The sequence below is a fragment of the Manis pentadactyla genome, chromosome 4, assembly GCF_030020395.1.
Source record: "Manis pentadactyla isolate mManPen7 chromosome 4, mManPen7.hap1, whole genome shotgun sequence".
NCBI lineage: Eukaryota > Metazoa > Chordata > Mammalia > Pholidota > Manidae > Manis > Manis pentadactyla.
The window spans coordinates 154,069,263-154,078,101 of NC_080022.1; the positions used below are offsets into that span (position 1 = coordinate 154,069,263).

Genomic DNA, 8,839 nt, shown 5'->3' on the forward strand with positions numbered 1-8,839 from the left:
GGTGAGAGGAGATGAAGAGGATCCCAGAGCACCCCCACCCAAGGCTGAGAAGGAGGTGATCAGTTTGGATACTTGCAGCCTCTTGCGATGAGGCTGAGAAGACATGAAGAGTTTGGGAGAAGCTCACCCCCATAGAGAGAGGGGCAGACTTGGACGTCTAGTTCCCCCAACATGAATGCCTGGGAGGACACCTGCTTTGCACACAGCACCCTTTACGCCACACATCAGAAACCAGCAACTATGGGAGAAATGTGGGCTACACACAGATGTCCAGGCAGACCAGCAAACCTCAGACAGACAAGGAGTGTAAAAAAACCCAAGAAATACACACATACCAGAGAACAAACCCGGTATTGCTGTACACAGCCAAAGAACTTGCTTCTGAGAGATTGAGAGACCCAGAAAGGCACAGGCAGACACAAAAAGATTTTTGAGCAGAGTCTGAGAGCCACTCACTTACTCCACAGAAATGTATTAGGCACTACTGTGTGCAGGCACAGAGATGAAAGTGGTCTTTGCCCTCATAGAGCTCATGGTCTGGTGGGAGAGAGCAAGCATGGAAATGGCAATTACAATATTGTAAGCAAAAAACACAAAGATTAAAGGAAGAGGCCCAGAGGAGCACAAAAAGAGAATCAGAGAGAAAAAGACAAAGAAAAGCCCACAGGTGATGAGAAAGAAAAGCAGAAGCAGAGATACACACAAATATTTAGAAAGTGCAAGAGAGAGGCATGTACACATGTGCACACTCACACCACACCTCCGCTGTGCGGGCGTACAGGAGACCCCTTCACAGGACTCCCTCTCAACAGACCAGAGCTTTCTCCTGCAAGGATGTGGGAGTGGGGCTTAGGGACGGCTAAGCTTTCTCCTTGAGGGGCACAAAGGCTCAGGAAGGGGAAGAGCTGGGCCCTGATAAAGGCAAATGAAGTCTGCACATGTGTGGGCAGATGACAGGGAGATGGCAGCTACCAGGGCTGCTTCAAATCCTCCAACTGTCCTGGGAGCCAAGGGCCCAGCACCTGCACTGAGATGACCACGCTTGGATCAGCATCCCTCTTCCCCAAACCAAAAGCCCCTTGGCTGGCCCAGTGCAGAGTAAGGGTCTCTTCAGACCTTAAGAAAGTCCCCCATCACCTAATCTGGAACCATACAGTCCATAGAGTATTTGTCGGGTCTAACTTAAATCCGTACCGCAGCTTAGGCACAGTATCAGTGGTAGAGTGCAGGAGCTCAAGGCCACAGAACAGGTGTCTCAAAGATGACTGCTTTGTGCTCATCACCTGCTCAGGAGCCTGGCCCACTGGAAGTCGCCTGTTTAAACTAGCAGCCCCTCAGGAGGCTCCAGGCCCACCTCCATCACACAAAGGAGAAGAGTTGGGGTGGCAGAGCTTGCCCAAGATTTTGCACATATGGATTTAGAAAGGGTTCCTGACTCCTCAAAACACATGCCTTTCCCCCACAGCACCTGGCTACTGGTTCCCAGTAGGAGCAGGGTCTGGCCCCTGGTGGACTTGAACCCAAGAGCACACAGCCCACACACGGGGCCTGGAGAGGGTTTGGGTGTGGTTGTGGAGAACAGGAGGACAGAAGCCTGCCCCAGCCACTCCTGCCCCATGGGAGCCCTGCACCCCACCTAACAGCATGGGGTCAGACACCCACATCACCCAGTCCCATCACCTGAGCCCTTGGTCACCTGATTTCCTCAGACTCCTTTCTCACACCATGTTTCCATCCACTCACCAGAAGTCTGTTGAGGGCCTCCTCACAGGGCTAAGCACTGGGATGCCGAGGTGACAAAACGACAAAACTCCCTTAAGGAACTGGAACGGGGTGAGGGAAGCCAACCCAGGGTAAATAACCCCACAAAAGGCTTCATCAGGACAAACAGGGCTTGGAACAAGGAAGAGGCTCCCCCTCCCGCTGCCCTCGCCCCAGGCCTCTCCACCTGACCTGTCCCTGGACCCCTCTGGGCGGGCCTCTCCTACCTGGCTCCACATGGCCTGGGCAGACCTCGTTCCCCGTGCGCCCCAGCCCTTGGGACGCTCCAATTGCCCGCGCACCGCGGGCCTCTCCCACCCCACCTTGACCCTGACCCCGACCGGCGCCGCGACCCTGCGCCCGCGCCCACGTGGACGCCGCTGGAACTGTCCCTCGGCGGGCTGCTCGGCTCAGCGGCCTCGGGCGCTCAGGCCCTGCCGGGAGCGCGCGCGCGCCGGCCGCGGACGGGGGCGCGCGCCAGGGTCTCCCGAGGCTGTGGACGGCGCGCAGGGCCTCCTTCCCGGATGTTAAGTGCCGGGCCCAGACTTAAGTAGTAATTAAGGTTGCGGGGCGCGGGGAGAAAGAGAAGGCCAACAGCCTGTTTATTTCCCTCTCCCTACTGTCCCCTTCACACACAGCTAGTTGGAAGAAAAGAGGGGGAGAGAAAGGAAAACATCAACAAAAATACTGTACCAAACCTCACTGCAATTAAGAGAGATGGCTGGGGGAAAAAGATGTGTATTAAATGGATGTTTCTGCACAAAAACCCCAGGCTGACATCTCTGGCCTTGTAAAGGGGAAATGACCGTGCCTCGGTGTTTACATAGCCGAAATCAGGGGGAATTATGCTGTCATACTGACAACTGTAGGAGGACAATTTTAAAATTACACCGTTCAACACCTTTAATGATTTGTAACAGAAGAGGTGTGGCTACTCCTATTAAATGTGTTGCCAAATCAATAAAAGGGATAATTGGAGTTGTTAGAGCAAATTATAGCAGCGTCTCTTCTGTTGCTGTACAATGTTCCCTTGTAAACTGCTATTACAGGCAGCGCCGTATTTCTCTCTTATTTGGCTGCTTTGTAATGAGTTGGCATTTTGCAGCATAATAGTTCCACTTTCTTTTATGGAGCTCTCACTTTAACTTTTTCTCCTTTGTGCAGCCTATAATTTCCTCGCCTTCCCAGCCTCCCTGCCTGTTGTCAGAGGTGGCCGCGCTGCCTGTCAGCAGCCTCTGGGTGATAAACTATATTATTTCACATTATTTTCAGGCCTTTTCAATTGGCAGTCAGATGGGGTTGAGGGGTAGATGGGTCTGAGGGGATGGGACTGAGGAAGGGAGGTAGAGAGGCGACAGGGCCAGGAGGAGAACTAAACCTTCACAGAAATCAGAAGAAAAGGGAATGAGGAGCACAAGGCTGACTTCGTTCGCGGGAGCAGGAGTCTGGCCCTTTAAAAACAGGACTTGCCAGAGGGGACTGAGCTGAGAAGAGACTCTGCCTAGTAACTTAGCTATTGGTGTGAAGGGGTGTGCAATTGCCAGAGCCCAAACCTGCTAGACCCAGGCTTCACCCTCAGCACCCCAGAACCTCTGCCTCTCCCTGTCCATAAAAATAAAACTGTTAAAACAGCTCAGAACTAAGAAGCTCTTGGTTCTCCCTACACCTCACCCACCTTCTCTGCCTGGGCAGAGACAAGCACCTGGAGCTTAAGCCAGGCTGTGGAAAGAGTGTAGGAGCTGCACCCCGGGGAGTACCTTGGGACTCCAGATGAATGCGTCTTGGAGGATGGATGAGCTGCTCCCATGGCAGACAAAGCCTGAAGCCACCAGGAAATCTAAGGGGTGGTGATCATGGCAGAGGCAGGGAGATAGAAATTGTCACAGGCCTGTTCCTGGGGATGTATCACGAGACCAGAAGCCTAGTTTCAAGTCTGAATGTACCTCCTCATTTCCCCCACATTCTGGCCTTGGCCCCTGGCTGGAAAGGACAGTGTCCATGGGCAGCTAGGGACCAATCTTGTGTGTATCATTCAGTTCCTGACATAATGATAAAAATCCTGGCCCAGAAAACCTCACTCCATTCCTGCATTGGGCTACAGGACAATCAGTCTGAATTACTGAGAAGTCTCAATGAGAGACAATTGGAAATGAAACGCCACTTTATTACTTCCACAGAGCTGCCATGCCTGGAACCCATCTGCTGCCGAGCAATACGGCAGCAAGACCTGCTCAGATGAGCAGATAAGACTTGATGGTGAGCAAATAAGATCCATTTGCAATGAGCAGCACCAGTTTGCTTGCCAACAATGAGCAAAGTCCTAATTCTCTTTGGTAGATGCCTTGTGGCCTTTGGAGTGCCCTCTTGTTTCCAACCTTCGTGGTTCAAGCTACATTTTTTCCCAAGAGGGCAAATAAAAGCCAACTGGCGTAGGTGCAACTGGAGAGGAAGCTTTAGATTATTGAGGTTTGAGGAATGTCGTTTCACCTGTGACAGAGTTCCAGGCACCTGTCACCACATTTCCTAGTTTGAGCAATAATGAGTCCCATAAAACCCCAGCCAAATGAAAACGTGTAGACAATCCCATAGCAGCCACTTTTAACAAGAGCTGACATTTTTCTTTATACTGGTCTTTACTAACAAGGCTCCAATACAACCAATGGTAACTGTCTTTGCTATTCCAGGCACTGTACTGAATGCCAGGGACCCAGCCGTGAGTGATTTAGACACCATCACGGCCCTCTGGGTGCTGATGGTCTAGTGAAGAGTTAGAAACAAAAGCAACAGCAATAGTCTTAACATAGTAATCCTTATATTAGAATTGTGCAAAAGTGGCAGAAGAAGGCTATGTCTCCTCGGAGGCAGTGGGGTATGGTAGGAGCAGGAGTGCTGAATAGACAGGAAACTGGCTTCCAGCCCCATGTCTGCAACCACAGGCGTCTTTCCTCTCAGAGCATCAGTTTCTTCATTTGTAAACTGAGGGCACATTCATTCAGTCAGCAAGTATTTATTGAGGACTTACTATATCTGGGTACTGCAGTAGGTACTGGAGATACAATAATGAGCACATAAGTGTAAGGCTTGTTCCTATGAAGCTCACAGTCTAGTAGCAGAGACAGACATCAATCAAATAGTCACATCAGTATATAATTACAGAATGTGATGAATTCTGGGAAGGAGAAAGACTGAGCTTTGTTAATAGCCCCAAGCGGGATCAACCTGAACGCCCAAAGGAGGCTTAGAGTGGCTGGAGTGTAAGGGGGAGGATGGTCCAGATGAAGCTAGAGAGGTGGGCAGGGGTTCTGGGCAGCTGAGGACAGGTCAATGATTGGCCCTGGATCCAAAGGGCAAGAGAAAGCCACAAATGGGTTTTAAGCAGGAGAGTAACATGATCCAGTTTACATGTTAGGACCACCACCTGCTGCAGATGTACTGGGAAGATGGGATTGGAGAGACACAAAGCAGAAACAAGAAAGTCGGTTAGGCTACTGGTTAGACTTCCCAGTAGTCAGTGAGAGCATCAACAGTGGCTTGCAGTTAACAACTAAAAGGATGCTTAGCGTCATTAATCATCAGAAAAAACACAAAGTACAACCACCCTGAGGGTCTACTGCATGTCTATCAGAACAGCTAAAATTTGAAAGTCTGACAATACCAAGGATTAGTGAGGATGTGAAGCAACTGGGACTCTCTTACACTCTTGATAGGAATGTAGATTGTAGTATGACCACTTTGGAAAAAATATTTGGTGATATATATTAAATATAAGTATATCCAGGACCCAGAATAAGGCCCACCAAAAGACACGAGCTTTATTTGTAAAAAAAAAAGCTGGAAACACCCAAATGTACAACTGCAGAATGGGCAAATGGACTGTGGTGTAGCCACCATGGAACACTGAAAGAGCAATGAAAAGGAACAATCTATTGGCACACACCATGTGGATGACTCTCACAACATTAGAGGAGACATATTGTATTTTTCTACTCATATGAAGTTCAAAAACAGGCAAAAGAAATCTATGACTGCAGTGAGAATACTTGTATTCTATACAGTGAATATCATTCTATACAGTGAAGTATCTGGCTTTCTAGAATGTGTAGATTCAACCAGAAGACCCAGCACCATCCAGAGGACTGACTAGGCTGAGAGACAGCCAAGGTTTCCTGGTAGTAAAAAGGCCACTTGGTTTCCAGCTGCAGTATAACCAGTAGTGGCTGCCCCCAGGTCCCTCCTTAGCCTATTTGCACTGAATCACACCATTTTCATGGGATAACAGGATTTTCACAGACGACATGGGTTTGCAGCTAAGACTGGATCATGAGGCTGCTGCTAGTGAAATAGGATGAGCTTCCCAAGTGCCCTCCCCACAATCCGGCGAGCTGGCATTTCTAACGGATGAGGCCACAAAAGCTCGAAAAGGGGAAGTGGGTCACCCAGCCCAGGCTGGTAAGGGCAGAGCTGAAACTTGGAACTTGAACCAGACCTTCCAACTCAGTGATGCTCTCACCACACAGCAGTCACCCCGCTGGTCCATTGGTGCTGTCCCTCCTTCCCCCACAGCCCAAGCTCTGACAGCATCAACTATAGCCAAACCAAGTTCACAGGCCTTAACAGGCATAGGCTCAAATGCAAAAGGTCACTGGGAAGTAACCTCATTCAGCAGACTCCCCTGTTTTTTTAATCTCCCAGGGGGCCATTTCATGGCTCACTCCTCTTGAAGGTCCCCCAGAGAGCAGTGTGGCCCGAAAGGAGACAGTCCACTGGGACATTAATGATGCACTTATGGGCAACCAGTCATATCTGCTCTGAAAGTTTTTTAGGCCCAGATCATTCTTACCATGATCAATGGTGTGAAATTGTGGATCTAAATCAAGTTCCTGCCTATAAGCATTATGGATACATCCTGAGAGGAAACCCTGAGTTTGCTTACAAAGGGGCACTCCAGTCCTCCAGTCCACCTGTATTGCAGCTGGGGTGACCGTCTAGGTGGGGAGAACACAAATCCATCTCCTTAACTTCTGTCTAGGATGTTGTTCACTCTTCTGGGTTCCAAAGCCTGAGAACCTCCCCGTCCTCCCTTGGGTGGTGTGAAATTCCAGGTTTCCTTCTGCAGGCTCAGAGAATAGTGCAGCCTTGGGACATACTTCTGCAGCCCGGAGCAAATGTCCAACTAAGGGCAGTGAGTGCAAGTCTCTGTCCAAAGATTCAAAGTGTAAGACAAAACTTTCTTCATTTTTCTTTAATGCAATTTAATTCCCATGCTGAGTCCTCATGCCCCTGGCAGTAGAAAACAATTCAGGCTCAGGCATTTCTGGATTTTCTCCAGCTCGTATCCTTTCACTAGGCTTACTTGTTAGCGATGGGGCCTTATGCAGTGCACACGATCCACCATGTTACCTATTCACACAGGCCCGCTAAGAGAACGCTCTTTCTTGCCCTAGTAGCACCTTCAGTTGTGCCCTCATAGACTATGGTGAAAGGTGTACAAGTGCTTCTGCATACTAGTTCCCTGGGCCTGGGATTCTCTGTGAAGCCACTTAGCTGCCAGTTGCCTGGACCACCTCTCAGCCATGTTCTCTTGGTGCTCACGGCTCTGCCAGGGCTCAGTCCTTATCTTCTGAGGTCCAGCAAAGCCTATACTCTCAACCTGGAAATACTGCCCATTCCCCTGAGGACCTAAGGCCTTGAGCCCCAAAGCCTCATGATTTCTACTTTCCACCTTGCCCCATCCTCCACTGAGGCAAAGGTACTGAAGTCCAGAGGGAGGGAAAGTCATCATGGGGGTGGGGGGACTCAATAAACATTTCAAAAATATCTCACACAGAGTGACCTTCAGGAAGTCTCTTTATTCAACAATAAATATCTATTAATACCTAGAATATGCCAAGTACTAGGTTAGGGTAAAGAAAGATCCAGTGTGCTAAGTTAGAGACTGATGTAAAGGAGAACTCACACTCTGGCTTCACTCTGCCTGGGTTCTAATCACCATTCTGTCACTCCAGCCCCGTGACCCCCATGCAAGTTCCAAAACCTCTCTGACTTTAATTTATCCATAAAATGGATGCAATCCACGGTCTAAATGCAGTAATATTCATATTCTTAAAAAGTGCCTAACACTTTTCTGCCCACTTTCCCTCCACCCCCTCACCTGCAATGCACCACACTACTCTGAGCTGAGCCCCGGGCTCCTGCTAAGCTAGCGCTGCAGTCCTCTCCCTCCAGCCACCATCGTGATCGTCTACGGGGACCTCATCAGCCATGAGGACATGTTCTCTGACATCTGCAAGGTCCGGGAGATCGGAGACCGGCTGTGCCCGGAAGTGGAGGGAAAGGTGGTCAGTAGGACAGAGGGTAACACTGTGACTCGCCATTGGTGGAAATGCCTCCGCTGGAGGTCCCGAGGGCGAAGGTCCTGGAAGCACAGAAATCACCGGTGCTGATACTGTCCTGAACAAGCACTTGCTGGGAAGCAGCTTCACAAGAGGAGCTTACAGCAAGTACATCAAAGATTGTATGAAATCAGTCAAAGGCAAACGTGAAGAAGAGACCAGAAAGAGTAAAACCTTTTATGGCAGGAGCTGCCAAACAAAGCAAGGACATCCTTGCTAATTTCAGAAACTCCCCATTCTTGATTGGTGAAAACGTGAGCCCAGATGGCATGGTTGCTCTGCTGGACTGCCGTGAGGATGGTGTGACCCCATATAGGAGTTTATTTAAGGATGGCTTAGAAATGGGAAAATGTTAGCAAATTTGACAATTTGGATCTGTGACTGGTCATCGTTAACTGACTGGTGCTTTTCATCTACACAAAACCAGGACTTAGACAAATGGGACTGCTGTCATCTGAGCTCTTCATTTATTTCAACCTTGATTTATTTGGAGCAGAGGCATTATTTTAAAGAAAAAAACATGTCATGTAGTTTGTCTGAAAATAAAATGCATTTAAACTCATTTGAGAGACTGCTTCTTAGTTTAATACATATTTAAATCCATCCTGTAAAGGGTTCCTGGAGAAGCTAGAGCCTGGTTGTAGACCATTACTAGAAAGCATAAGACCGTCTCAGATAAATTCTGC

The 8,839-nt window shown here is 49.1% G+C and overlaps 1 pseudogene; it reads left to right on the top strand.

Moving 5' to 3' along the window:
• Positions 1-6,159: 6,159 nt before the first annotated feature.
• On the top strand, positions 6,160-8,521 carry LOC118925287 (translationally-controlled tumor protein-like; annotated as a pseudogene).
• Positions 8,522-8,839: the final 318 nt, after the last annotated feature.